This window comes from Charadrius vociferus, unplaced genomic scaffold, assembly GCF_000708025.1.
Source record: "Charadrius vociferus isolate BGI_N301 unplaced genomic scaffold, ASM70802v2 scaffold161, whole genome shotgun sequence".
Classification (NCBI taxonomy): domain Eukaryota; kingdom Metazoa; phylum Chordata; class Aves; order Charadriiformes; family Charadriidae; genus Charadrius; species Charadrius vociferus.
The window spans coordinates 5,585,866-5,594,299 of NW_009646928.1; positions in this window are offsets into that span (position 1 = coordinate 5,585,866).

Sequence of the window (8,434 nt, forward strand, 5' to 3'; positions counted from 1 at the left end):
TTTTTCTTTTTTTTCTTTTTTTTTAAAGGTTTCCCAGTTAGTGGTGGCAGGAGGCGACGTTGCCCATCCTGCCAAAGGGAACCGAACCGCTACTTTCTCGCTGCGGTGCCTTTCTGGTAACGTGCGTCAGCTAAACTGCCTCCCCGTTAGCGAGATGCCGCTGCCAGTGCTGTGCACCCTGTGGTTGTTACCGCTCAGGCTGTGCCTCAAGGATTCGGCCTCTATTCTTAGTAAAGGAAACTGCGAGAGAGGTTTTTCATGAAGCGTCTGATCGATTTTTCCCATTTAGAAAATCTTAAAATGCTGCATGCAGGATTTTTCGCTCCTTCTTAATGCTGAGTATCACTTTAAATGAATGTTCGGTTTCCAGAAAGTAAAGCATCTTCATTCTGCATTGTTACCTTACTGTGACGGTTTCCCCCACTTTGTACCAATTAGTATGTGAAATCTGGAATTACAATAATGAAAGTAATAAAGCTAAATATCAAGCTCGGAGCTGTCGACTCACATACATAGAAAAATCTGATTATATGTTGGCACGCTCAAACACTTGTGGTGCTTTGGGTACTGCTGCAAATGAGATCAAGTAGACAAAGTGTGGTTTGATATTTTACGTGAGAAAACCAGGCACTGTAATGTACACAACAGACTATAAACAACCGCATTATTAATGTGATACTTTAAACCAGTGCAAAACTGAGCTCTTCAGCAAGTACAGTAGCGATTATCTTCCCTACTCTTGAAAATGCTGCTTGGTGGTATTTGCGGCACAATTAGATTTAAGTAGCCAGAAACTACCGAGACATTTATTTTATGATGGAGCTATGGAGATTCAAATACAAAAGTAACTGAAAATAGAAATGAGTGTATTGCTTTGCACTATTTTGTCTTGTCTGTCACTTTGACTCCTGATTCTAGGAGAAAAAAAGTTTCCATTTGTTTAAAATACAGTTCTGATGTGTTCAGGAAGTGTTACTGAGAAGTTAACATGCATCCACTGTTGTAATATGTGTACATAGGGAATGGCATGAACACAGGGACAACAAAATATTTACTGATGTCCTTAGGAGCCAATATAAATATATCTGTGCTCTTACTCTGGAGACTTACACATATTCAAACAACTTTATATTCAGAGCTGAATACTTGGATTGCTTTCAAGTAGTGTTAAGCGATGTATGTTAATAGATTCAGCCTACTGATTAAAAAAAATAACTGCATAAAAAAGCTAATTGCTGCAACCAGCAAGTATTGTGGTATTAGTGCTTCAGTGTTTCATGCATTGTGGTTGGATATTGCAATTTTAACAGCAGTTGTTACAATTATCGCTTGATATTATGTATTTTGTTGAAATAGGAGAAAAAAGAAAGATGACAATATTTTGGAGATCCCATCAATTCCAAATCCTTTTCCTGAGCTGTGTTGCTCTCCGTTTACATCAGTTTTGTCAGCCAGTCTGTTGCCCAAGGCAACTTCAAGGAAAAAGCAGGTAAGATTTATAAATTATTATATGACAAATGGTTTCATGAAAGCTTGAAGAAAAGCCCAGTTACCTATTAAGTTATTTTTCTAATAAAGGGGAGTGTTCCACCTAATAAAGGTGTTCCATATTTCTGTAATTTGGTGAAATTTTCTCTGTAGGTCATCGATGATGGTAGAAAATGAGGTTTCGGAATCTGTGACTTAAGACGTGACTGTTCTTTCACAGAGTCTACATGTGACTCTGCAAATTTTTCAGTTAAAGCAGAACCAGGGGCGGGCAGGCAGTACTTTCTGTCCTTAAATGAGAAGTTAATTTCTTTCTTCCCTTCCTCCCCACCTCCAATTACTGTCATCAGTGCTATAACATGGAGGGTTTTAACAGTCAGTGAGCAGCTTCTTTTGTCTGAAGGTCTAATTTTGCTAGGATAATTGAATAAAGCCGAAATTGATGGTAAGGGAGCAAATGCTGTGTACATGGCTACATTTTTTATGCATGTTTGTTGATCTGTGTGTGGCTGATGTTACTATATTTCCATGAATGCTTTAAACTGTAAGTCAAGGGAAGTTCTGAGTGGGCAGACAGACCTGGCAGTGCTCTGTCTTAGCACTGTTCCCACACCGTGTATTTGTTATCCTGACTAGGGGTAGAGGTTAAAGAGGAAGAGTTTCCAATTAATGGAGGTTACTGGTGTCGAAAATCTGTTTTTCACTCTTTGAAAGCTTACCTGTCTCATTTCTCTTTTCTTTTTTTGAGACTGGAAAGATTTCTGATGAGGAACACCTGTGGGATTAAGGGTACTACCTCCTTCAGATTCTCTTTTTTGGTGGTCTGCGAGATCCCTGTCTTAACAGTTTTGGGGGTGATATTGGAGGTGTAAGAACTTAGACTGCTGCAGTTTATTCAGTTTTTAGATTTGTATAAATAAACTGTCTGGAAGTTGAAGTTTCTTGTATTAACTTTTCTGAACCTGACTGCCCATGACTGTTTCTGCACACCTGCCAGAGAACTTTACTAGCAAAGTCTTGGCCAGCACCTTAAGGAGGAACCTTCTCCCCACTTCTCCAGTGAAAAACATGTATGTTTCTGGGAAGCTGCACTGATTCTGTCTTGCCATGTTTTGCATGTTCTCTAAAAATAGCTATTGTGTCTTTCTGGACTACTTCTATTGCTTTAGTTCTTTCCTACAACGCAATACTAACCTGAAACATTTCTGGTCAGTGTGTATCTAAACGTTGTGAATGCAGTGGGGAAAAATTGTGCTAGTTTCGTGCTTGGGCAAGGTGGAAGCACTGACTGTCTCTACAGAGGCAGCAAAACCACTGAATTGGTAACATTATCTTTCAGAACATAAAGACTAGAAATCACATTTTAAAAAAATTAGTTTAAATTACTCATGTTGCTGGCTTAAATTGCACTCATTGTGGTAATCTTTGTGCTTGCAACTGGAAAGTAGATTTCCCAAGCATGATTTAACACACAAAGGTCAACTATCTGCTTTTGTGGCCTGTCATGTTTAAAATTACTGACTGGCTTGATCAGTTAAGCCAGCTAAATGTTAGCTTCAGTCTCTCAGAAGCTGAAGTTCATAGCTTCACTGATTTCACTTCTGTTTCTTCATAAAAGCTCTCGTCACACCTTTTGTGACAATTTCTGCTCACAATCCTTCCATTTCTCCTGGTTTTCCATTAAGAATACAATGCTCTGTTTGGTAAAAGCAGCATCAAGAACAACTGGTTTACTGGCAGAAATTAGCTAAAATAATAATAGTGCCTGTGGAGCGCCAGATCCATTTTCCAGTTACCAGAAGAATTGAGAGGAGTCTTCCTGTTATTTTCTGGAGGCATTTTAACAAGACCATGGTTTCTGTGAAAAAGCCTTTCACCTAGATACCCGCTTATGGCCACTGCAGGAGAAATAGTGCTGGGCTAGGTAGAACTTTTGCCAGACTCAGCATGACTGTTCTTATGTTCTTCATCTAAAGTTATGAAAGGTTAAGGCCACATGGCAACTGTTGAGTTAAACTTTTATCTTTGAAATTCAGGTTGAAGTCTTCTAATATGTCTATACAATTACTTAGATTTAAAAAGGAGAGAGGAAATGCTAAGCAGGTATGCAAAGAGCAGAAGTGAACTGGTTGTGACTTTGACTTCCCGCAGTTAGCTGTGGAGGCTGTGCTTGGAAATGTCCTGTTTCCACCCTATGTTCTTGTTTTGCCAACTTTGTAACATCTCTGTCTGCAAATACCTAATCCATATACAAAGATTTCATTGAATATAGCCCCTGAGGTCATGCATTTTACTGTTACAGTTTGATAGTTTCCTAACTTCAGAGAAACCAGCTACACTTAAGCACTTTTTTTTTTTTTCGGTGTTGACAGCTGCCAGAATTTTTTCTGTTGCCTCTGTGATGATCTACATGTTTTCAATGATTCTTATTTTAGTTTTCTTGCTTTCTGATTTAGTTTCTTTTTCTGCAGTGTTTTTAATTGCAGGCATAATGAAGAAAAATTACAGAGTGAATTTCTACTTATGTCTAGCAGGTAACTATTATCAAAATAGGTGTTTCTAAAAGGAAAAAAAAAAGTTATGCCTCTCTGACTTGTTTTTCTCTCCAGAAAAGAACTTCTTCTTACAGGGAAAAAAGAAGTTGTCACAAATATCTACTCCCTTATTCATAGCACTTGTGACATCTGAAATATTTTTTCTTCTGAATAGATTATTAACATTATTTTAAATTCTTGAGTTTTTAAACTGAAGTTCTTACTGTCTGATGATCTTTTATCATAAGTTTCTCAAAACATTGAACATGCTGCTTGAACAGCATGTCTGTTTGTGGGGTTGACTTACTGGAAATAAGTTTTAAAAAGCAAATTGGTAAAAGCCACTTAGCAAAATAGTGAGTAGCCTCTGTGCTTGGGAACTAGGGCATCTGTGTGTCTGAACATTATTTGGTCTGCCTCATCAACACAGCTGCCCATCTCCTTTTCCCCCATGCAGTTTGGAAGAGTTTTTGTGTTCTATCCTCAGAGACTCATAATCCTGACTTGTTAACAGTAATTAGAACAAACTTTCTTTAAGAGGCAACCTTGACTGTTTTTTTTCTCTTTTCATTTCAAAAATGAACAGAGAGGGTATGATGGGGATCAAAATAAGGAGTAAAAGTATAGAGTCAGTATAGTGACAAATTTTATTATCCTAAAGGGAGGACTAGGAACTGGGAGAATTGAAAGAACAGGTCTGCATTGAGCTGCTGAGAACGTGCAGATTTGTGCCTCAGATGACCTGTTCTCAGTGGAGCATTTCATGGAGGTGACTGCGGAGCTGTTATGGTATCACACCCATGTTTGGGAAGGTGGAACTTTGGGATATATCCCAAGTGGGAGTGGGATTTTGTATCTAACATCCCCATACTCAAGGGAATAATATGGAGATGAAATCAACAGCTGAACATATGGATGGCAAGACCACTTTGTGGATTGCGTAATCCATTCTGTAAGAAGCCATCAAGTTTGGTATCCTTGGAAGAAATGTAGGAGGGGGTTGGGTGCTTTTGGCATGAATAATGTTATGTTTAGATATGTTCCAATAAACTGAATTTTATGCTTCACAGTTGAAGACTTTTGTCTGAAAAGACCAAAAACCTCAGCTTTTCCCTCACATCCAACACAGGACAGTCAGTTAGGTGCATGGTAGGAAATGCTGCATTCTTCTGAGGAATCGATCATTTTCTGTTATTAGGTGGAGTATGTGAACTTGTCTGGAAAATCTAATTGTGTTTCAGAGTCTGTATTTTTCAAGTAGTGACAAGGAACAGAAAATATAAAACACCTCATACTTTTGTCTCTAATTATGATCAAAATGGATATTAGTAGGAAAAAGTGTTAACTGTAAGAAAAACTGTTCTGTTCTTTACTATACTTTATACTTTTGATTTTCTTTGGTCAAATGAACTAAAAAGAGGTTACTATAGTTTTATGAAAGCTTAGTTTATAAGTCTTTCTGATAACAAAACCTGAATCGTTTGCAGTGGAGTGACAGTTCTTGCCCTGCTCAAGGATAAGCCAAAAAGTGTTTCATCATAAAAGTAGTTCAAGGTAATTAGTGCCTTGTTTCTTTAAATTAAATTAGAAGTGCAAAAATAAAACCCAAGTAAATCTCAAGGTGAAGAGCACTCAAATCTTTGGGATTTTATCTTGCCTCTTTTATCTTTCTTTATGTTCTAAACAAGTAGATATTTTTAACATTTAGAATCCAAATATGCTCCCACAATGTTCTTTCCAGGAAATCAATTGTATAACGAGACCTCGAATACACACTTTATTGTAGTGGAACACCTCTTGTCTTTGTGCATTAACTAAGATTTTAATATAAAGCTCTTTGGCAAAGAAGAACTGAGAGGAACTTTATGACAAAGAGCAGATGTTTCTTTGAATGCATGCTCTTCTAAATTCATGAATAGTATTGAGCATTGACTGTTGTAATTTGAGTACGATTTATTTTTTTTACAGCTACAGTTCAGGGTCTTCTAGAGGACCCTCTTGAAACCTCATTCTTCAATATTTTGCGTATAATTCTATTAGGAGACATAAATGGCTAAGTATCTGGTACTTAGACTTTTTCATGACAGGCTTTTTGGCTGAAATACCTGTTTTCTCTTGACTTTTGAACAATGCAGAAATGAAAGGATTTTTGATTGAAATGTAATAATTCATGAATTTGCAACCAATTTCCAAGGGTTGAAATATCTTTTCCAACCAAAAGATGCATTAGTGAAATTTACTCTTTAATTCCAGTCTGTGTGTTTCTTGCCAGATTTTTTTCCAGGTTGGAGAGCATTGCACATATCCTCCTTCATCAGTTCTCAATCTTTTTTCCTTCCAGCTCCTAAACATATATCTGTTTTTCCCATGTCTTCCCCTTAAATTCCACAAAAAAGACTTAGCGATTGAAAGGCAGAAGGGAAGGGAAAAAAAAATCTTTCCAACCCATTTACAGATTAACAGAAAAAACATCCTTTACAGACAGAACCACCTTAAGGAGCTCAAGGATTTTACATGACGTCTCTAATAAAAGACTTGATAAAGTTGGTCTCCTTTTTACGGTGTCTCATCTGGTGGTCTTCTGCTCCGGTTTCCATGCTCTGTTCTTCATTTAAATGGCTGTACCCTCCCACCAAGGAAAGATTTATTGCTATTGCATTAGATTAAAATTATTTAGAGTCCTGTTAAAACTTGCATACATGTACCTTTGTGCTTTGACCAGTCACCTTAACACTGTGGCAGAAATTCACGGGTCTATATAGGTAAAAATCAGAAGGCAGAGTTGAACAATTTTTCATTTTAGCAGTAAGAAATACTGCCTGATTTATATTGAGGTGGCTTCACACAAGCTGTCTGGTACATCAGCCTGGGGAAACTTCACAATGATCAGCTGTTTGTGTATTTTCTTTTTATTTTTGTATTTTATCTTCTTTACATTGGTTCATTCATTAGCGTATTTTTCTTATAGAGAAAAGAAATTGCTTTCTGTCAGACTTCACATCAACCTTCAATGTTATTACAAATTAACCTTGTACTTTGTTACTGTCCAAAACCAACCCAAGCAGAGACTCTAAACATTCTAACTTCACAAAAATAGCATGTCTTTTTTTTTTTTTAACCCTTCTAATGAACAAGGAAACAAGGTCACTCTTAACTTTTCTGGTTACTAAGATATTGCCCCTGCAAGCTTGTTGCTTAATTCACATCAGCCAAACATTAGGCTTAGATTTTTATTATTGGTAGCTATATGAAATAAAAAAAAAAATCATCAGTACTTTCAAAGATTCTGGTAGAATTTTGCCAGTGTTTGCCAAATTGGAATGATTTTAATCATCCTTTTGATTTTGATTGTTTTGGGCTTCATCAGCCTGAAAGTCAAAACTGAACTTTCTTATCTTTTCTGTTAGGACTGTTTTCTCAATACGAGAAACTGCCTCTTCCATGCCATTTGGGAAGTTGTATTTGGAACAAGAAACCTCTGGTACGTTGCAGTAGATCTACCTCTTTGTGTAGAAAACCTTCTCTGTAAATTTGGAAACCTTGGCTCTCCAAGAAGGGATTCCTTAATACTCATGTCTTGAATTCTGAGTCGGCTACCTGGGGTTTTGGTCCCGTGATACCTCTATGTAATTATGAGGTGGCTAGAGTGGACAATAATAAAAACGGTCTCAATTTCTTTGAATATACAAGAGACTTGAGAGTTAAAGCCAGCGGAACCTGCAGGGTACTTCTCTGATCTTGCTGAATCACTTTTGATTAACTCAGTGTTATTGAGTTTGGCTTTAAAAGGTTAAACACTGATGAGTGGAGCTTGAATCCTCATAATTTTCAGATGGGAATGAGATGTGATAGATACCAACACTGTTCTTACTCATAATTGTTCCCAGGGATGGATGCCTTTATTTGGGGTTAGACTGGGGAACTGAGAAGTCTAGATCATTTTGTAGCAGCTCCATACGTGCCATAGACAGATTCATGATTAAATAAATGTTTTATGGACAGATCTTTTATGGACAGATCTTTTACGGACAGGCATTGTTAAACTAGAGGACCTGTTGGTTTTGTTTTTTTTCCTGTTGCTTTTTGAAGCAGTACTCATATTGAAAGCTTTTCTGTTCTGAAAGGATTGTTTTTTACAATCTTAGAAAACTTTAATGACAGTGTTTTTAAGTATGTACATTTAGAATTAAAGTTCATGTCTGCATGTGCGAGAGCGCCATAGATCATCTAACTTTTTTGTTGCCCCAGCAGTTTCATTTTCAACCAGATAAAAATGAGACCAAGCCTTATGTATTTTTGTATTTCTTATGTTTTTTCTCCATTTCTTTTTTCCTCAACTTTCTTTTCTGGGCTTATAAAACCTCTGTCATTCTGTTCTGGTCTACTTTTGCCATCTCATTGACCAGTATTGT